Here is a 22,975-nt window from a genome sequence, read left to right as displayed (position 1 = left end):
TATGTTCATCTGTAGCTATGGAGGTGAGTTCAAGTCACAAATTGATGTGGGCTGCAGAATTGAATTTCAAGGACCATGTTTTAGAGATTAAAACACCTCAATGTTTCTGAATGAACTGTCATGGGGTATCGACACTGATTGCTGACAATTTCGAAAAGGCATTACGTGTATTTAATTATTAAAACAAGAGTAACTTTATTTCACATATTTTAAGTCAGTATATACATGGTGGCACACAAAACAACATGTACAATAGTTTAATTAGATGTGAATACAATTTCAAGCACATATAAAAAAACAACTGCTTTTTGTGTTTAGTTCGTGGTCCTTCCCCTAGCAAAGTTGGCTCCGTATGTTGTTGGACTGCTTTGAAACCGTACATAGCCAACCGTGCTATTCGGAGGTGCGGGGAAGGACAACAAACTAAACATAAAAAAAATAGTTCTAAAGAAATGCGTTTTCACTTACGGTGCGAAAGTTGAACATGCATACAAAACAAAGCAAAACGTATGCAATGCACGTGGGAACATATCAAATAATCACTGTCCTTTTGATGAAATCCCAATATAATATAGGTCTCAAAGCTTTTGTTTAAAGGCAAAATGAATTGCAACTACATCACAGCGTATTTAACATCTATTTCAAACAACACATTGATCAAAGCCAATGTAAACAAATATTGTCACTTTCTCTACAATGTCAAATTTATCATAAAATATTGTTTTATAACAACTATTCTTCCTGAATAAAATGTTTGAATGAGACAGGAGTCTAGTCAAATGTTAGAACGTCAGGAACATTTAAAAAAAGATTTCCACTAAAATTATCCAAATAAATTGCACAACACTGAAGAATACAAGTATCAGTTTTCATTCACAAAAGACCACATTGTACTTCTTCTGGAATCAATGGCCCTAAAAAATAAAGAACGAAATGGTCCTGCAACAATTGGTTGCTGGGAGAGGGAAAATGCTTCATCCTCATCCTGGAAATGAGACGTACTGTTAACTTTCACTTGCCTAGACGCAGAGATTGCATCTGCTTCATCATCCCCATTTTCTTGGGTATCCATTTTGGACCCATTGTTTTGTAAAATAGGGCTGTCATCTTCATTGGCAAGAATATAGTCGACAGGCACACTCTGCTTCAGGGGTGAGATATTCTTTGGTAAACCATACAAGCTTTTGATACTCTGTATAGAAATGCTGCTTGACTGCGGCTGTGCATCTAGTTCTGTGTGGGAACGTAGCTTGTACCGTTTTGCAGACTGTGTGTTATCGGGTGTCTGGAAATCAATTGCTCCTCTGATTGAATTATCTGGATTGAGGTGTTTACCATGGAAACTTTGATCACCACTAAGCCCACTGTCATTTGGTCTTTTTCTTAGTCGCGAACTAATGTTATTCGAAGTTTCATTTTGAATTACTGTGTCAGCTATTTCAGAATCTTTTGGTAACTCATCAAGTGTTTGCTTTACATCACAATCCAAAGTTGTACCTGTTGACGTCTTCAACGCATCAAGATTTGGAGGCGAGACATTTTTCATTTTCCTAGAAAGCAAATTTTTTCTCGATAAAGGAGCATTATTGTTCAACTGCTCTGCATGTGTGCTACATTTTGAAGGATCCAATGCTGACGACCTGATATCTAAGGCTACCTTGAGTATCTGCTGCCCCTCCAACTCTGATACATGCTGTCGTTGACAACTGTGCTCAGGCTGTATATTTGTGTCATTCTCAACTGAACATGGATCATTAGCCGAGATGTTTAACAGAAAATCTTCCTTCAAAGGTGCATTGGCAGTTGCCATTGACTCTCCAACAGCAATTGCAATGCCACTGACAGAAGTGTTCTGCTTGGATTTTTCTGCGCACTTTTTTTCTTCATCTGTTGTATCTTGTGACACTTCTTGGGCGAGTGTGCTCCGTTTTGGTGAATCTTCATGCTGCTGTTGACCGTGGATTTTGATTGAGATATTCTCATTCAAAAACCTCTGCACAGTCTTTTCTCCCAATTTCAGATTTCTGTGAACAGGAATTGAAACAAAATTTACTTCAATTAATTGACAACTGAACATATTCAATAATCTCTAGATGACTGAGTGGTAAGAGGGAGCGGCTCGCAATAAGATGGTTGCAAGTTCAAATCCTGATTTGGGGGTCGACTCAGCTTTATCCCTCCAGGGTGAATAAAATCAGTAGCCCTTTATGGCAGCCATAAGAATATGGAATTTCCACCACTGGTTCAGGGCTGTAAATAGATGAGCACCTGCTCCATGCTCATTAGAGCAGGAAATCAGACCTTTTTTGTATAAAAAAAAATTGAAGGTTCAAACAGTTTGTGCAAGCCCATCATTAAAAATGCACGTATTAAATATTTTGCTGTTAAAAAAATTAACATAAACAGTACCATTTAGTTACAAAATCTCATTACCAACGTTAGGTTGCTTTTCAAATAAAACTAAAGTTTTGCGTAAATATCAATCAGTACCATTTGATAAAATGAAGATGAAACCCCCCAAAAAACAGCTCTTGCGTCCCATACTATCTGGCACGTGTCAAACATTGTAGAAAAAAAAGTTGACCGTAGTTTAAAAGTTTATTTTTGCTTGTGAACGAAGTTCAAAACGTGTGTCATGTGGAAAAAGCACCCTCGGTACATATGTAGTGGTGATACGCGCTGGGTGTATATGTCGTGTGCCAGCGCGTATGTACGGGTGTGTGTGTGGTGACGCGCGCTGACGGGGAGGAGCAGGCGTCAGTGCGCGGGTGGGGGTAGTGCTGCTGATTGGCTGTGTGCCGGTGACGCGCCCAGAGGGAGTGATCGGGTAGCAGCGCGGTGTGATTGGTCGGGGAGTGGAAACACGCGCTGAGCGGAACCGGATCGTAGGGATAGCGCGTGGGGATTGGGTAACTGAGGAGCGGTGCCGACGTTGAGGTCCGCATCCGCTCCGTCTCCCGGGAAGAAGGGGTATATAAGGTGATGCACAGAGGAGCAGAGGGAGAAGTGGAACCATCTAAGAATGAAGACGAAGGTGCAGAGATAGAGCCCGGAGAGGAGAGTAATGGAGAGTAGAGGAGAGTAAGGTATAAGTGTGTAGCCAGCGAGAGAGAACGGTCTACACGAGCTGAGTAATGTATAGTGTGTAGCCAGCGAGAGAGAACGGTCTACACGAGCTGAGTAATGTATAGTGTGTAGCCAGCGAGAGAGAACGGTCTACACGAGCTGAGTAATGTATAGTGTGTAGCCAGCGAGAGAGAACGGTCTACACGAGCTGAGTAATGTATAGTGTGTAGCCAGCGAGAGAGAAAGGTCTACACGAGCCGAGTATGCATACGGTGTAGCCAGAGAGAGAGATGCAAAGTCTACACGAGGCGAGTGGAGAGTGTAGCAGAGGCGCAGAGTCTACACGAGGCGAGAGAGGAGTGTAGCCGAGGCGCGGAGTCTACACGAGGCACAGAGAGCCAGCAGCACAGAATCCAGAGTCAAGAGAAGCGCATTGTGAAGAAGAGAGGCCACGCGTTGTATTGTTACAAGTCAAGATTTAATAAAAGAAGTGTGTTCCCGTCAAGGAGTTTCCTGCCGTCATTTTCCAATACTTCATCTGGCGTCAGAAGTGAAACGGGCTTCCAAGTATGGAGACGAGGAAGACCCGTAGGACCCACGGGATTGACCGCGAGGAAGACCTGGACGACTCGGGGCCGCTGGTGGCGGGGGGTGAGGAAGAGGACTTGCCCACGCTGCAGGGTCCGTCGACGGCGCCGGCCGAGCGACCGGGGACAGACGCCGGGCTTCGTGAGGCGCACTCCCGACTGGCGGAGCTGCTGCTCGCCGCCGCGTCCATCTTGGCGGAGATCAGCTCGTCGGGAGGAGCGGGGACGGTGGGGGACATTTTACAAGGTCGCCCCGCAGATTCCCGCCAAAACGAATGGGGGATTCCCGCCATTGCGCCTGGGCCTACTTTTGGCGGGAACGGCGAGCGCCACGTGGTGGTGGGTTCCCAAGCGCGCGCATCGACGTCATCAGCGCGCGAGGGGGTCCGCCATCTTACGTCTGCTGCTGGAGCCGCCATCTTAGACACCGACGGACAGGCGGAGAGGAACCACGAGGCGGATGACTTCATTTTTCAGCAGCGCCTGCCCACGTTGTCAGCCTTCAAGGCGGAAGGCGGAGACTGGGGCCAATTTCAGCGAAGGTTTTTGGCGCATCAAGAGATGTCAGCGTGGTCCGATGCTACGGCGCTGCGGGCATTGCCCGCCATGCTGGACGACGATGCGCTCGCGGCCTTCAGGGCTGCACGGAAGTCGGACCGCTCCACGCTGAAGGATGCGCTGGGTTTGTTGGCTAGGGTCTACGGGCCTCCCTCTACGTGCCGCCATCAGTTCTACGCAAGACGGAAAGCGGCCACGGAGACCGCGCTGGCCTATCGCACGGCGTTGCTGGCTCTTGCTGATGCTGCGTTCCCTCGGATGGACGAGGAGGGCCAAGACGCGATGGTTTTGGAGCAGCTGCTCAAGTTGGCGCAGGACCTGGGGGTCCCTATCAACACAGCTGACGAGATTGATATTTCTTCTTTGAGAGTCGCCACGAGTATTCAAGCGCACGAGGCCCTACAACGGAAGCAAGGCGTTGGTTGCAACGCTGCTGTCGTCGCAGCCCCGGGTTTGGTGGTCGCCGAACCCCAAGTCGTCAGCCCACGAGAGGAGGCGTTCGCCACGGGACGACCAGGGGACTGGAGGCCGGGGGCCCGGTCGCCTCTGCGATCGGGCCGAAAGTCGGAGCAACCAAGATCTACTCCGACCCTCGTCACGTGCTATAACTGCGGCCTCCGGGGCCACGTGGCGTCCGGGTGCCGCGCTCCGCGGCAGCGCGCCATGGGAGCTCGGCTGGACGACGACCGAGAGCCCAAGTCATCTCTACAATCCCCGGCAAGTCGCGGCACCTCACACGCTCGGCCTGTTTATTCGGCACACATGGGACGCCGCGTTGCGGCGGAGGAGGGCCGGTTAAGGTTCGGGGATTCGGTTCGGCGAGGGGGGTTCGGCCGGGACCAGGGAGACATTGAATGGGCGGAATTGGGGCATAGAATTGTGGCTGCTTCGGCGGGTTCGTCCGTTGTTACGGGATCTATTGATGGGGTTGAGATTAGGGTGTTAGTGGACACGGGGGCATCGGCAACTATTATATCGGACCTCATTTATAATATTCTTCCGGTCCAATGTCGTCCGCTGCTTCCAGTGGATGTGCCATTTTACGCCGCTAATGGGGGATCGTTGGGCATTATCGGTCAGGTTAGGGCGTCCATTTGCATTGGAGATATCAAATTGTCGGGACCCGTTTTCGTTTCGTCTTCTTTGGCAGTTCCGTGTCTTTTGGGCACTGACTTTTTGGCTAAAATGCCCATTAAAATTCTTATCGATCAACGATGCATTGAACTGCCATCGGGTCGCCGGATTTCATTTTTGACGGGCCCTACTGACATTCGGACGGCGTGCGCTACGATACAAGCGGTGGCGACGCAGACAGTGCAAGTGCCCCCGGGTTCACAGATGTTGATTCCCCTCCGGTTGCGGAAACCATGGGTGAGGGAGGCTTCGGGACAGAGTATGCTTTTGGGTCCTTCTAACAAGGCTGTCGGGGGTCTTGATTTATCGGTGGCTCACACTTTGGTGCGGGCTGACAGGGATCCGTTTGTGATGGTTTTGAACGCGGGGTCGCGACCAGCTGTCATTCCGCAGGGCACCGTGCTGGCTCACGCGGCGCAGGTCCCTGGGGATGATGGGTTGGTTGCACAGGTGGGCTCGAGCCCCGCGCGGAACGTTGAGCCAAGGGAAGACCTTGAGTGGGTCCATTCGTTATGTGCCGCCTCGGACGATTTGTCGGCGGCGCAGTTGGGTGCGCTGCCCGAGTTGCTCATTGAATTCTCTGATGTATTCAGTAAACATAAGTATGACATTGGGTGCACGGATTTGTTGCACCATCACATTGAAACGGGCGATGCGGCGCCGGTCAGGCTAAATCCCTTCCGACTGAGTCCCGTGGAGAAGGAACATGTTCAGTCGGCTGTTAACGATATGCTAGAAGCCGATATTATTTCGCCCTCCTCTAGCCCGTGGGGAGCGCCTATTGTGCTGGTTAAGAAGCAGGACGGGTCCCTGCGATTCTGCGTTGATTTCCGTCGCCTGAATAAGATCTCTGTGGCTGACGCGTATCCGCTCCCCAGGATGGATGAGTCCCTCGATGCATTGTCTGGTGCGCGATATTTTTCGACTCTTGATTTGTTATCGGGGTTTTGGCAGTTGCCGCTCGACGAAGAGTCGAAACCTAAGACAGCATTTCGGACTCCAGGGGGGCTGTTCCAGTTTAACCGGTTACCCATGGGACTTCACTCCTCTCCAGCGACGTTTCAGCGACTTATGGAGCTGGTTTTGTCGGGCTTGCAGTGGGATACATGCTTGATTTATATGGACGATGTCATTGTTTTCAGTAAAACGTTTGAGGAACACCTCCGGCGATTGAGAGGGGTGTTCTTGCGAATGCGATCGGCTAAGTTGAAATTTAAACCGGCCAAATGTCACCTCCTTCGTAGGTCCGTTAGATACTTGGGTCACATTGTCGATTCTTCGGGGATCTCCACCGATCCCGCGAAGACGGATTGTGTCGGTTCGTGGCCGACACCTACGTCCGTTTCCGACGTGCGTAGTTTCATCGGGTTTGCTTCTTATTATCGGCGGTTCGTTGAGCACTTCGCCACTATTGCAAAACCCTTGCACGCTCTAACGGCGAAGGGAGTGAAGTTCAAATGGGGACCGGAGGAGGAGGCCGCGTTTCGCTCCCTCCGGGACGCCTTGGTGGGTGCCCCACCCTTGTGTTATCCCGATTTTGCCAGTCCCTTTTTGCTGGACACGGATGCTGGCAACACGGGCATTGGGGGGGTGCTATCCCAAGTCGTTGGGGGTGTCGAAAGAGTTGTCGCCTACGGTAGTAGGGTGTTGTCTCCGGCGGAGCAGCGCTACTGTGTCACCCGTCGCGAGCTGCTTGCCATTGTTTTTTTTGTGCAGCAGTTTAGGCCATATCTTTATGGTCGTCACTTTACAGTCCGAACGGACCACGCGGCGCTACAGTATTCATTGAGGGTCGCCCAGCCCTCGGGCCAGTTGTCGCGTTGGTTGGAAGTCCTCCAGGACTATCAGTTTACGACTACGTACCGTAAGGGGTTGCGACACACGAATGCCGATTGCTTGTCGCGGTTGTTGCCTTGTGATGAATGCGCGTGTTTGTCGGGATCGGCGCGCTGTAAACCGACGCTTGCGGGGGAGATGGGGGCACTGGCTGCGACAGCGGGCGCACCGATCGGGGATGATTCCACTGCCTCTCAGGGTCGGGACTCGCTGCTCTCGCTGTCGCTCAGCGAATGGGGCCGCCTCCAGATGGCGGACAGCTCGCTGCTAGCATTGCGCCGCAAGGTTGGGGGTCCCGAGGGGGACCAGGAGCGTACCGGCTCCTATGTACTTGAGCGGGGCGTGTTATTGAAATGGGACAGTTTGTCCCGGCGGAACGCACTCGTGGTGCCTTCCGCTGTGAGGGGGAGGGTTGTCTTGGCGGCACACGAACGCCTCTTGCACTTGGGAGTCAACAAGACGCTTGCCCTGCTTCAGCGTGACTATTACTGGCCGGGAATGGGAAGTGATGTGGTGCATATTCTGAAGGGGTGCGTTGAGTGCGCCAGGCGTAAACCACCGGCCGTGGCAGCTAATCCACCGCTGCAATCTATTCAGGTCTCGCGTACCAACGAGCTCGTTGCACTCGATATTTTGGGGCCCTTCCCAGTCACGCCGAGAGGGAATAAATATTTGTTAGTGGGGGTCGAATACTTTACCCGATGGCCTATGGCGTGGCCTCTCGCTAACCAGTCGGCAGCGGCTGTGACGGATGCCTTCGTCCAGGGCTATGTCCTGGACAAGGGGGCTCCCGAACGCCTGCTGACCGACCAAGGTAAAAATTTTTCGAGTAAATTGTTGCAAGAGGTGTGCGATCTGTTGGGTACCAAGAAGGTGCGTACCTCCCCGTACCACCCGCAGACTGACGGGATGGTGGAGAGACTCCACAAAACCTTGACTTCCATGCTGTGCCAGCAGGTGTGCGAGGCACATGTAGATTGGGACCTGCAGGTCCCGGGAGTCCTTGCCGCGTATAGAATGGCCCCCCATGCAGCTACGGGGTTTTCCCCATTCTATTTGATGTACGGTCGGGAAGCTGACCCGCCAATAGAAACGCAACTTGGCCTGTCCGCTCCACGAACTAATTCTAATTTGGCAGAACATATTAAGTTTAATATTCACAAGCTGACAGAGGCGAGGGAGGCCGCGCGGCTTAATTCGCGGGCTCGCCAAATTGCTAATGAACGGTTGCGGGCACGGAAGGCGTCCATGCACGAATGGAAACCAGGTGACAGGGCCTGGCTGCATTGCCCTCAGGCACCCTTGGCTACGTCGCCTAAATTGTTGAGACCGTGGAGGGGACCCGTGGAGGTCATGCGCGTTGCACGGCCCCAGTGCGTTCAGATAAAGTGGGGAAAGCGCCGGTGGTACGTTCACCCCTCCCGACTGAAACCGTTCTCGCCTCCATATGGCCTCCCCTTGTGTCGTGATGGCCGGGCGTGTGACGTGACCGGCGACCCAGAGGGGGAAATGTCTCTGCCTGATCCACACGTATTTTCGCCTGATCTGCTCCCAGGTGTCTCGGAACTGACAGCTGCCGATCACCGGCGGCCGGATCTCCGCGGCGGGGCCGGCCCTTTCAGGCCCGTTCCGCGCCGTCTGGAGCAGCCGGAACCGCCGGACGGTCGTCAGTGTCCCGCCCCATACGATGGACCAGCCAGACGGACTCGCGCCAGGTCGTGCTACTTTGCATGACCTGCCTCGTGAGGAGTCGGGGCAGTTGGAGCGCCTCGTCACTGCGTGTAGTCGCAGGGACGTGGGGCGCGTTCGTTTCGAATTTGCTCGTATCGTGTTATTGTTGACTTTTCGGGTTCATTGTCAATCTGTACATAGTTATTCTTGTTGTTGTTGTTGTGTTATGTTACGGGGCACACTCGGGGGGCTACGGGGTTTTTTTTGTTGGTTGTCGTTTTATCGTCGCGGTTGGTTGTTGTTAGCAGCCGGGCCGGCTGCGAGCTATGTGGGAGGGGGTGATGTAGTGGTGATACGCGCTGGGTGTATATGTCGTGTGCCAGCGCGTATGTACGGGTGTGTGTGGTGACGCGCGCTGACGGGGAGGAGCAGGCGTCAGTGCGCGGGTGGGGGTAGTGCTGCTGATTGGCTGTGTGCCGGTGACGCGCCCAGAGGGAGTGATCGGGTAGCAGCGCGGTGTGATTGGTCGGGGAGTGGAAACACGCGCTGAGCGGAACCGGATCGTAGGGATAGCGCGTGGGGATTGGGTAACTGAGGAGCGGTGCCGACGTTGAGGTCCGCATCCGCTCCGTCTCCCGGGAAGAAGGGGTATATAAGGTGATGCACAGAGGAGCAGAGGGAGAAGTGGAACCATCTAAGAATGAAGACGAAGGTGCAGAGATAGAGCCCGGAGAGGAGAGTAATGGAGAGTAGAGGAGAGTAAGGTATAAGTGTGTAGCCAGCGAGAGAGAACGGTCTACACGAGCTGAGTAATGTATAGTGTGTAGCCAGCGAGAGAGAACGGTCTACACGAGCTGAGTAATGTATAGTGTGTAGCCAGCGAGAGAGAACGGTCTACACGAGCTGAGTAATGTATAGTGTGTAGCCAGCGAGAGAGAACGGTCTACACGAGCTGAGTAATGTATAGTGTGTAGCCAGCGAGAGAGAAAGGTCTACACGAGCCGAGTATGCATACGGTGTAGCCAGAGAGAGAGATGCAAAGTCTACACGAGGCGAGTGGAGAGTGTAGCAGAGGCGCAGAGTCTACACGAGGCGAGAGAGGAGTGTAGCCGAGGCGCGGAGTCTACACGAGGCACAGAGAGCCAGCAGCACAGAATCCAGAGTCAAGAGAAGCGCATTGTGAAGAAGAGAGGCCACGCGTTGTATTGTTACAAGTCAAGATTTAATAAAAGAAGTGTGTTCCCGTCAAGGAGTTTCCTGCCGTCATTTTCCAATACTTCACATATATAGAACGACTTGGTTTTTTTCGGATGGAACCATCTTTAACGTTAACAGCACCTGATTACGTTTCATATAACTGCGATTTAGTTGTCATATTTTTACATTCACAGACGGCATCACAGAATCTTACAAAGGGTTATCTACAAATTATACACAAAATAGTAAATTCAGATTTATGAAGTGAATTTGTCTGCTCTGAAGTCAGATTTAACTTCATGCCATATATCACAAACAGGTGCTGTTACATCTGCAGATGATTTGAAGGTAACCACAGAAAATTGTACAATTGCAGAAAACACTTTGATATTGACAATACAGTTAGTATCCTCATATCTGTGATGGTTTGGGAGGACCCCCATCATGGGTTAACACATTCTTATAAAATAGCAATTTTCTTCCTGTCTGATGAAAAAAAACTGTATCGTCTGAAATTATCTGTTAAAATCACAGATAAAGGGGATAGGATGCAGCAACTTACAAATGCAGTTGCATACGCAGTAACTTGGAAAACGTTGTGAAGATGACATCCTCAACGTTTTTAAATATACAAAATCATAATAATCTTCATCAACATTACCATAACCACTTTCATCCATTGTCTTCACCACCATCTCAGACCGGTGGCAATTGGCACTCCTAATTGTAATCCTTATCCAGGCTGTAACTGACCACAGCGACATAATATAAAGTAGTATTGTATTTGAATCATGTGTGGTCACTAACCTCTCTGGGTGCCCTTCTAACACTTGTCCCAGTATACTGTCATAGCAGCAGTGACGTGAAAGCAGTGGAAATGATAAACCACCAGTAACTTACAACAAGTATTAATGCCAGCAACGACATTAGAGGATGGTGGCTATGGTAGTGACAATGTCTAATAAAGTGTTCTTCACTCAATTTCAGAGAGGGGGGGGCACTTTTGCCGATAAGACATCAGTGTGAGGGCTGCTAGACATTTAAAACTATTGGGTTTGACGGCACGAGGGGGTGTTTTTAAATGTGTGTATTGTTGGAGGCCGCATATCAGGGACCCCACTGAAGGCCACCAGGGGGCGTCAGTGGCCCGTGGGCCTGGCAATTAAGAACTATGGTCTATAATCTTCATCTTTGTCTTTAATTATCCAGTTGCCATCATTTATATTATCCACAAATAACTATAAAAAGGATTGTTAGCTGCTGCTTGATGTTTTCATTATCTATTGAAACGGTTAATGGGGGGAATCTTGCAGTTGTCAAAGGTTCTTGTTGGCAAAAATTCAAATGAAAACTCATTGGTAAGCAATAGGAAAGATTGTGGTTCAGCCCCACTAATAGGAAATGCAGATAAGGTTGTGCACAAGACAAATTTTACTCTATTTAGAAAATCGACCAGTTTAAAACATAACCAAGTTAAATAAAATATTACACGTGACGGCAAAATTACTTTGTTCAATGGACTTTACCTAAAATTAACAACGCAGAGAACAATGCATACCTCTTCAGGAAGACAGCACGACTAATCAAATGTATCCTTTTGTGCCTTTCCTTCAGCTGGATGGACATGGATGTATCCCGCAGTCTCTTTGACACCTCATCCACACTTCTATTACGAATAAAAGTTACAAAGCAATAATGCAAAGGAGATAAATATTAATATGGTATGCAGAACATTTTAAATAAATGTTAATACGAGTGCATGCACAATTTGCATTTAAATCGTTAAATAAAACAAACTTACTGCAGTATTTCAATTGTGTGACATAGATAATTAACAAAAATGTGGTTAAATTAAAGGAACAGGAGACAGTTTAAATCAAAACTTAAATGACATTGTTTTTTAGACTTACCTTCCAGAATATTTCTGTCCAGAATAAGGAAGTTTGGGTTTAATCAACACCCACTGATCACAAGATAAATCACTGGGATCTGCAAGGTCAAAGGTTCATAAAGAGTCACAAGACACTGAGCTGGAGCTGAAATTCACATTTAGGAAACTCCAAATTGTTCTTGAAATTGAAATGATAAAGAGATAGCCCACAAATTAAATCCCTTATGTGAAACATTTGAAGATTTTGTTGCATTTGCTTTGATATTACTTAAGGGTGCACCAAATAAAAAAGATTCGATTGAATACTGAACATCTTAATTTGGTGTCAACATGGTTCTTAAGTCAAATACGAATAGTAAACCTTTAAAAGGCAGACTCAAGATACACATTTTCATTAATGTCAAACAATTCCACGCATTAAACCAAATAAAACTAAACACTGATTATAATTGAAGGGTGAGATGCACAGGTATATATATTCCTTTTTCAAAAAATTCCACAACTAAATTAACATTAAATCTTGACTTAAAGCTTTCGTGACGGCAGGAATTCATATTCTTTGGGTCTTTCGGTAAAGTCACATAGACAGGTTCAAAGAAAATAACAAAAATATGGTATTATTTGTTGTTTTGTATGTAATAAATCTACAAAAGGTTAAACAATTTACTGAAACCACCAAAAATCACGAGCCAATTCTGGAAAGCACAACCCAATGGTCACAGTACAGGTATCCCTAGATTTACAAACGTTCATTCAACGAATTGTGGACGAAATCGAATTTCCAGGTAAACGAAATTTCGCATGGCACGCCCCATGAAACAAAACAAGAAGACCCAGGAGGATGTATATACCTACTATAATCACCAAGGAATGTCCTTAACGCTCGTGACGTCACTCCACATCGACCATCCCCCCCTCATTAATATTCATGAGCAGGTGACGTCATCCAAATGGACCCCCCCCCCCACCATTAATCATAATTAGCAGGTGACGTCACTCCACATGGGGGGGCCGGGGCGCCTCCTCCCCTCTCCTCGGCGTCAACTTACAACCCTCACTACAAAAGCAGAACCCTCACGTCACGCAATCTCCGTAACGCTGTTGACACATCAAAGTAAAAAGGACGTCATGATGAACAAGGGATTATAACCTTAAAATTAATTAGGTCTGTGTCACCGCACTCTTATAAATTGCACACGCATTAATGCAATGAATATCAGGTCGCGTTCTGCTTTTCGCTTGCAAGTTTCAGATTTACTGCAATACACCCGTCCTTGGACGGGCAAAAGGCTAGTTATCCAAAAGCGACAGCGTTACGGTATCCCTTCACCATTGCAATCATTCCAACATGTAGATCTTTTGCGAGTTCCCCGTTTTAAATTATTATTCAATCCTTTAAATATTTGTTCTATGTTATATTTTGTATTGTGAAAAGTCATATCCGTATATTCTTAATTGAGTAGAGCTGTGAAAACTGTCCGAAACGCATCTCTAAATTTAAAGTCTTAAATTAATGGGGAAAGCCATTTCGATGTATGAAAATCTCGTTTTATGCATGTTTTTGTTTCACGCATCCCTTCTGTAAATCGAAGGATACCTGTAGTGACATCCCACCAAGCAGTCAAATTGCTCGGTCAAACTGTCCGGTCAAATGTACTATCCTGGTAGAGTATATTATATTTCTGAGCATCATGGAGACAATTCTGCATTGCTTTGCATACTGCGATTTTCTTTTTGAGGTCATCCCCCACCCCCAAAAAAAATCCCTATTAGTGTGGTATGTGGTTTATCGCCGACGTGATTTAGAGGACACGCTCTACCGGAAATCAATTAAAAACAAAAGTGGACATCTGGTACACCCCTAATATAATGTCAACTTTTATGGCACAACTCCAGTTGGAAGTGTTCATGATTGTACGCACGACAAATTAACATTATTTTACTTCAGATGATGCAACCTGTATGAGAGACCATACCATAACTGCTTGCTGTTGAACCATCACTGCTTGGACGAGGTGCAATTTTATCTTGATTTGTTTTCAAAGGGGATCCATGCTGTTTTTTTAAATGTTCTTGTTTGGTCACCTTTTTCAATATTCTAATCTTTTTTTCTTTAGGAGATTCAAAATCTTCATCTGAACTAAACTTCTCAATGTAGTCTACAGTTTTCAAACATCTCTTCGATCTCAGAGAAAAGCTAAACAGTTTATCAATTGCATTTTTCACAGTAGAACTCCTTAAATTAGTTTGTTTTCCAGTGGATTGCTTTCCAGGTTTTATTTCAAACTCCCGTGACACAGACCTTTGAGTAAACTTCCTACGGGGTGATGCATCGATCTTGCTATTAAGCCTCTTTGCCGATATTTTTGCATGCATTTCTGCATACAAATCGATATTATGCTTTGTTATATGCCTAGCAATGGCAGATACTCCGGTAAATATGGTGTATTTAAAATATATGCAGCTCCCAAATTAAATGTTTAAATTAGAAACTGCAAAACTGTCTCTGCAGCCTTTGATCCTTTTTGTAGAATATATGTGCACTCGTATTAACTTTTTCACCAGCCAATTATTTTCTGAAAAAACTTAGCACATTAACAAGTTCTTGTACGAGTAAAACATTGGGTTTCCTCAAATAAAAAGTATTTTGAACATGTCAAAATCTTATGAATGGACATGTACAATCTTCCAAAAAAAGGTTTCCCGTTTTCGTAAATTACTTCAAATCAATCTTCTCGGCATCAACGCCCAGCCTTGTGCTTGTCTAGTAGAAGTCTCTTATATTTGCACTTAATACGCTGCTTTTTTTGCTGGATTACAGTTTTGTTAAAATGCACCCATTGTCTCTCGACGCGTTGACGAAAAGCGGTCTGTTCGTGCAGCTCTTGCAATCTGCTTCAGATGCCAACTCCTCTTTGCAACTGTTGAAGGATCTGGAAAGTAAAAAGGCCATAATGTATTAGAATTGTGAACAATTTAAGAATAGTGACAAATGTTGGTCCCACACGTTGTTTGTATCCTCTCATACAATGGTATCAGAGTGCGAGCTGCACTGCACGTAAAGTCCCTTGTCTACGTTTAATAGCGTCACTTTATCACGAAAGCACACGATGCAAATGCATTGTATCTACAGATACAATGGGAGGCTGATCGATGCCCGGGTGCGGTCAAGGGATGGCTCCCTATTGCTCAACTATGTTATGTATGCCGATGATCTGGTAATTGCTGCTCACTCGGAGGAGGAGTTGGAGGCGCTGCTGTAGAACCTGGAGCTTGCCACGGAGAGGTGGGGCCTTATCATCAGCCCCACCAAAACTAAGCACCTGCCTGGGTATTTTGTACCATCGAACACTCCACAACTCCCAATTAGTGATAGGGCAGTTCTGGAGAGAGTAGAGAGTTTCCCATACCTGGGCAGTGTGGTCATGACCGGTTCCGGTTTAACAGTGGAGGTCTCACTCCGAATCAGTCGAGCGGCATTATATTTTCATCGGTTGCATAACGCTGTGTGGAAGCTACCTGGTCTGTCGCTCCGCACGAAGCTTCAGGTCTTCTCGGCCACGGTCATTAACGCTGTGTGGAAGCTACCTGGTCTGTTGCTCCGCACGAAGCTTCAGGTCTTCTCGGCCACGGTCATTCCCTCACTTCTCTATACTTGTGTAACGGGTTCCGGAGACACTTGTAGAGGTAACTTCTTTATTACAATCCAACAGCACTCCAACAGTCCAACAGTCCCAATCCTCTGTAACAACTCCCAGGTACACAGCCTAGGTACACAGCCTAGGTACACAGCCTAGATACACTACTCTGGCTACGCTCTGGAACTCGCCCTCACAAGGTCGTAGAGTCGGGAGTTCCAGAGTCCCACCACTGGCTCTCACAGCATCCCAGGGTCCTCACATGGCGGGTCTTGGGTCTTGGGTCTTGAGCTACAACTGGCCCTGATCGTCCAGGGAGATCCCCTTTTATGCCTAGTCCCCAACGAGGGGTGGGGCCGTGTGCGCCCCCAGATATCCCACAGAGCACACACAGCCCCCCCCTTTGGCGGCGCCAAGGGGCTTAAGCGCCTGGGAACCCAACGCCTGGCGCAAAGAGGCTTAAGCGTCTGACCCACCTGGGAACCCACGCCTGGCGCCAAGAGGCTTAAGCGCCTGGCCCGCCCAGGGTCCCAGAGCCCCCAGCAGCCCCTCCCTTCTTATGTCACTACACTTGTGAAACGTGGACCCCCCTAAGGGGCCGTCCATAAATGACGTCACGCACCTTGGGGGGGGGCGGTCTGACTTTTTGTGACGCCGTGTGACGAAGGGGGGGGTCAAAAATCGTCCAAAATCGCGTGACGTCATTGATAGACGGCCCCTAATGGAACATCTTCGCCGGTTGGAAACATTTAGGCTGGCCTGCCTACGATCCATCCTGGGTTTAACCAGGCTGGATTGTGTGAGGAGCTCACAAATCCTTGAAAGAAGTGGACAAAGTCCCATCGGTGAGCTCCTCCGGCAGGCAAGGCTGCGCTGACTGGGTCATGTAGCTCGCATGCCCAGCCACCGCATGCCCAGCCACCGCATGCCCAGCCACCGCATGCCCAGCCACCGCATGCCCAGCCACCGCATGCCCAGCCACCGCATGCCCAGCCACCGCATGCCCAGCCACCGCATGCCCAGCCACCGCATGCCCAGCCACCGCATTCCCAGCCACCGCATGCCCAGCCACCGCATGCCCAGCCACCGCATGCCCAGCCACCGCATGCCCAGCCACCGCATGCCCAGCCACCGCATGCCCAGCCACCGCATGCCCAGCCACCGCATGCCCAGCCACCGCATGCCCAGCCACCGCATGCCCAGCCACCGCATGCCCAGCCACCGCATGCCTAAACAGCTTTTGTTCGGCCGGATCGAGGGGGCTAAACAGGCGCAGCACGGGCTAGAGAAGAGATGGAGTGATGTGGTACAGGAGGACGTGGAGCTGAGTGGACTTGCCGATGACTGGGAGCAGTGGTGTCAAGATCGGCCTCTGTGGAGGAGGCTGGTGAAGGACGCTACTGGGCAGTTGGAGGCAGTCGCCCTCCAACAACAACGGAGGGCGGAGGAGCGACGCTCACAACGAGCGGAGTGCCGGGTGCCAAAAGCACAGCAAGTGGACACAGTAGGGGGCACAGGTGGTGCATCAGCCAGTCATCTCAGTCAGTCGACCTGTGACATCTGGGTCTGCCCCGTGATCTCCTGCCAGCGAGCGTTCGACACTTCACGTGGCCTCAAGGTGCACCTAGCCTGGCACAAGCGTCGTGGTGACGTCACCGCCACTTAGTGGCGAATGGCGGTTGTTGTTGTTGTATGTCGACAGTTTCCTTGCACGTGTTAACGCAAGCTATTACTGTATAAACATGGCCTAATCGACAATGTCCGAGCAAAGTTTAACGTTAATTTGCTTCTTTGGGTAAAGTGACGTAGTTAGATAAATAGATCACGACGTTTCGATCGCAACACAAGCAATCGTCTTCAAGTGAAAAAGACGATTGCTTTTATTGCGATCTAAACGTGGTGATCTATTAGTTTATCTACCTACGTGACTTTACCGAAAGAACCAAAGAGTATTGATTTATGCAGTCACGAAAGCTTCAAACGAAAACTGCCAATTAAGTGACAATCGGAAATCCGTGGTGCGTGAGCTCGGAGATAACGCGTCGACCTTACACAGAGACACGAGCACAATGTTCCTCGAGCAACACTAGGACGATACAGATGAGCACACGCGCTCGTTAGTAATATTTTGCCACAGTTAAACGAACGTACTGTACCTTGTTTAACTTGCGATGTTGCGATGTTGAGTCTCTCTGTCCCCTCACGGCTCCAGCTCTCTGTTCAAACTGGCGGGAGAGACGCCCGCTACGGATCGCGCGCAGGCGCGGGTGTTGGTGGGGGTAGGTCAAACAAAACGCGATTTTTAAATAGAAAATTCGAGATTTGAAGCTTTCATGACTGCAAGGATTCATACTCTTGGGTTTTTTCGGTAAGGTCACATAGGTAAAAAAAAAATAGAAATAATAATAGAAATAAATTGAATATTAACGCGATATTTATATACTCTTGGGTTTTTTCGGTAAGGTCACATAGGTAAAAAACAATAGAAATAATAGAAATAAATTGAATATTAACGCGATATTTATATTGGTTATTTCGGTAAAGTCACGTAGAAGGGAAATAATAAAATAATTAAAATACAACAATGACATTCTCACGGCGTTTCTTTTATTTTATTATTTCCCTTCTACGTGACTTTACCGAAGGAACCAAGAATAAAAGCATATCATGTTCATAATTTGCAAGAGCTTCATTACTCTTCGCGTAAATTGTTTTATTATTTTATTATTTACCTTCTACGTTACTTTACCGAAAGAACCAAGAATATGAATCCCTGCAGTCACGAAAGCTTTAAATCGAAATATAATAACGCGATATTTCTATAACGCGGTGCTCCTCGGGAACGCAATTATCACGTTCTATGAGAACAGACTGGGTCCTGTCCCAGTCGTCTTTCTCACGGCCGATGGAGATCCAAAGCAACAACTGCACTTTCACATTCTCGACTAAACTAAGGGACCGTCCATAAATGACGTCACGCACATGGAGGGGGGGTGAGAAATGTGACGTCACATCAAATGCTCAACTTTAAATAAATATAGACAACACGTTCTACTTATATTCTTGGTTCTTTCGGTAAAGTCACGTAGAAGGGAAATATTAAAATTATCACGACTTAATTAAATAGACTTTTTCATAAATGTTTATTCATCAGAGTGCAGCGGCACATTAAATACGCACTACAATGACAATAGTTTCAAGAAATTTGAAGCATCTTTTTTTTTTGGGGGGGGGGGGGGGGGCAGAGCTTTGTGACGTCATATTTGAGGGGGGTTCTGACTTTTTGTGACGCCGTGTGACGAGGGGGGGGGGGTAAAAAATCGTCCAAAATCGCGTGACATCATTTATGGACAAAACAAAAAATAGCATTTGTATTTGTTACAGTATTGATTTAAAATAGATGACAAAAATTCGCGGGAAATGTGCATCACGCTCAAGTAAACCATTATTATTTAGATTATTTTCGCTGCTATAAATGTCCACATGATAAGCCACGTATCATTGAGCTACCATTGTAGCCAGGTCGCTGCTGAAGAAGAAGCTAATAGCTGCTATCGTGTTTGTGTATTTATTGTTTTAACGATTTGACCCGCCCCTACTGGACATCTGTGAAAAAGGGCTTTATAGCTCATCGGATTCCTCCAGTAAAATATTCAGATTTCGATTGAAAGTGCGCAGATCTAAGCAGGAAAGTCCATCAACGTTCTGCATAGTGTTAGCCACCAGGTAGCAGTGTTTCCCCTTGTGGGAATGTAACGTTTGCTCTTCGGGGCCATCCATAAATGACGTCACGCTCATAGGGGGGGTTTGAGAAATGTGACGTCACATCAAAATGCGCAACATTAAATAAATATAGACAACACGTTCTACTTAATTAAATAGACTTTTAGTAAATGTTTTCTCCTACAACATCAGAGTAGCAGCGCCACATTAAATACGCACTACAATGACAATAGTTTAAAGCGATTTGAAGCATGTTTAATTTTTTTTTGGGGAGGGGGCAGAGCTTTTTGATGTCATATTTGAGGGGGGGTCTGACTTTTTGTGACGCCGTGTGATGAGTGGGGGGGGGGTCAAAAATCGTCAAAAATCGCGTGACGTCATTTATGGACGGCCCCTTACTCTAAAACACTGCGCAGTTCCAAAATACAAAAAAACTGTGACAATTGTTTTTGCTATGATTTATACTTAATTAATTTGCTGGACTGTTTTAATTTTGATGACCCATGTCCCTCGTACAATGTAAATGAGATTATCATGGTTTCTTGGGTTCTCATCACCTGGTTAAACAAAATCAACTTGAAACTTGGGAGTTAATCTTGGCTCGCGTTTCAAATTAGGGAGATTTGGAAGACCACCGCGGTGCCTCTGAAGGAACCCACCGGCCCAGACAACACAGTGTAAACTAAACTATTTTATTTACCAGGTAAGGACTACTGAGCTACATAGCTCAACGAAGTGGCTTATCATGTGGAAATGTATAGCAGCCAAATACTCTAAACGCGGAAAGATAAGCCAGAGGACCCCGAGAAAAATCCATGCGACCACGGGGAGAGAGACCTCCAGATTACAAATATACAAGCGTCAGGGTCAGGATTGAACCCACTACCTCCTGTATCCCAGGCGAGAGAGTTAACATCTCACAACCGTGGCGCCCAATCACTGTCACTGACTGTGTCTTCCTAGAATCTGCATTGAATCCTCAGCACTCTCTCGATGAAATCTACTCAAAGCCGTAATTATAAAAAACTAAATTGTGGGACACACATCCCCCCCAATATTCAAATACTGTATCCTCAAAATGTCCCAATATATTGCTATAAAATGTATTTCTGTTTAAATGATTGTGGTTATGGTTGTATCTTCTTGGTTCTTTCGGTAAAGTCACGTAGAATGGAAATAGAGTCTTCAGACTCTGTCTCGTCGACAGACCTGTTTTCCACCTGAGGACGGATACTTGCTTTGTGGCCGAAACGTCGTGAGAATTATTTTATTATGTTTTATTTTTATTATTTTATTATTTTTCGATTTAAAGCTTTCGTGACTGCAGGAATTCATCTATTTTATTATTTCCATTCTACGTGACTTTACCGAAAGAACCGAGAAGATGAATCCCTGCAGTCACGAAAGCTTTAAATCGAAAGTTATGGTTGTACTTTATTAATCCCGAATCTCTGCCATTACATACAATGAAACAAGAAAAGGTAAAAAAGAAAAAACAGAAATGTAATACAATACACTATTAGACATTATTGTAAAAAAAAAATAAAAAGGCCATCCTATGTGTTAGTGAAATTTTTTTTATATTTTAGGCAGGAAATGAGTTTTCAAATTTATATTTTTTTTCTGGGGGGGGACCCCCCGACCCCCTGGAAGATTTGGTCCTCCCAAATGTTGACTCCATGGCTACGCCTTGAATCTACTTGATAAATAAGATTGATTACGAATATGCATGTATATCTGCTTTTAATATGTAACTCACGATAAACCTGTCAAAACAATACAGTGCTTAGGGCAATCATCAAGGTAAATATAATCAACAAGCCGAGAGCCCGTCCAAGGACGGGTGTATTGCAGTACATCTGAAACTTGCAAGTGAAAAGCAGACCGCGACATGATATTCATCGCATCAATTCGTGTGCAATTTGTAAGGGCGCGGTGACACAGACTATTTCATTTAAATGTTATAATCCCTTGTTCATCATGACGTCCTTTTTACTTTGATGTCTCAACAGCGTTACGGAGATCGCGTGACGTGAGGGTTCTGCCTTTGTAGTGAGGGTTGTAAGTTGACGCCGAGGAGGGGGGAGGAGGCGACTCGGCCCCCCATGTGGAGTGACGTCAGCCGCTAATTATTTTTAATGGTGGGGGGGGGGGGGTCCATTTGGAAGACGTCACCTCTTCATGATTATTAATGAGGGGGGCTGTTCGATGTGGAGTGACGTCACCTGCTCATGATTATTAATAAGGGGGGGTGTTACATGTGGAGTGACGTCACCCGCTCATGATTATTAATGCAGGGGGTCCATGTGGAGGACGTCACCTGTTCATGATTATTAATGAGTGGGGCTGGCCGACGTTGAGTGACGTCACGTGCGGGACACAGACATTCTTGACTCATTATAGAAGTACATTATATTCTTTGGGTCTTTCGGTAAAGCCACGTACGTAGATAGAACAAATAATACAAAATAATAATATCACGTTTCGATCGCAACACGAGCAATCGTCATCAGGTGAAAAATATAGCGGGACAGCTGCTGAGAATATATGGTGGGAGCACTGCTAAGGCAGGGAGTTATAAAGGTTTGAGATGGGTGTAGCCCAAGGGTCAGTGGGCGGGGCTTAATTTCATTCTCTAGCCCCGCCCACTGACCCTTGGGCTAGTTATTTTTTATTTTATTCTTTTTATGTTCACCTACGTGACTTTACCGAAAGAACCAAAGAGTAGTAATCACGAATTGAAACATAATTCGGAGGAAACAGTCATGTCAAATGTATATATTCGGTTCTAGCAAAGTAATTTCAACCATGTTTAACATTTCCTGTCCCAGTAACCCTGATACCCACATTTGCCAGCTAAGTAGCCCAAGGGAACAACGTGATAACATGTTCGAAGAGATGCAAACAAAGTAGTTAAAGTAAAATGCTAAATACTGTTCAGGAATCAAGGAAATCAAACAGGCTCTCTCTTGAGCAAAGACACTTCTGGTAACACTGAAACCCATTTAAGAGTTAAACTATAGTGCTGTTCAAGGCTTGGAGAAATCAAGCAAAGTTTATCATAGGCAAGGGAGCAGCACTGACAGATAAATTCCCAGACAGTGATGGGGAGGTGGTAGGGTTGAGGAGTGAGGATGTAGATGAGAGGTTGGGCAAGGGCCAGGAGGCAGCATGGGGGTTAGGTACAGCGATGGTGGGTGGAACAAAAATAAACGAGGTTGAGAACAAAATAACAAAAATGTGAGTGGCAGAGACGTAGAGGGGGTGACTCTTGAAGCTTTGGGTAGGGCAGCTGCAACCTCATTGGACATATCAACCCAAGGTGAAGTCGGCAGTGCTCGATATGCACCATAAATGATCCGTACACTAGCTAACACTAGCTACTATCTCTAACCAATGAGAAAACCATCCATGAGTTAAACAGTGCTTCGCAACCAGTGTGCCGCAGCACACCAGAATGTAAGGTGTGTCACGGCAATATTGAAATGATCAACGCAAACAAAATAAACGCATAGACCCCCAGTCATCAATGTACAACAATTACATCAACACAACACCGACATTGGAATGGACACAGTAGACGGGCATCCAAATAAAACCACGAAATAGACGGAACAGATGGCCATCCTAACAATTACGAATTAAACACAAGACACGCACAAAACACACAACTC

General features: G+C 47.0%; 1 long non-coding RNA gene across 1 annotated transcript; it reads right to left on the bottom strand.

Annotated features, from left to right (window-relative positions):
• Positions 1-275: 275 nt before the first annotated feature.
• LOC144943446 (uncharacterized) lies at positions 276-17,822 on the bottom strand. Its single transcript, XR_013639500.1, has 5 exons — positions 17,735-17,822; positions 13,917-14,873; positions 11,960-12,038; positions 11,608-11,715; positions 276-2,024 (listed from the first exon to the last, which is right to left on the bottom strand). It is a non-coding gene; the product is annotated as an uncharacterized LOC144943446 (long non-coding RNA).
• Between the last annotated feature and the right edge of the window lie 5,153 nt (positions 17,823-22,975).

This window comes from Lampetra fluviatilis, chromosome 2 (assembly GCF_964198595.1).
Source record: "Lampetra fluviatilis chromosome 2, kcLamFluv1.1, whole genome shotgun sequence".
In the NCBI taxonomy this organism is placed as follows: domain Eukaryota; kingdom Metazoa; phylum Chordata; class Hyperoartia; order Petromyzontiformes; family Petromyzontidae; genus Lampetra; species Lampetra fluviatilis.
The sequence above is the reverse complement of the archived record's forward strand: the minus strand, read 5'-3'. Positions and strand labels throughout refer to the sequence as shown.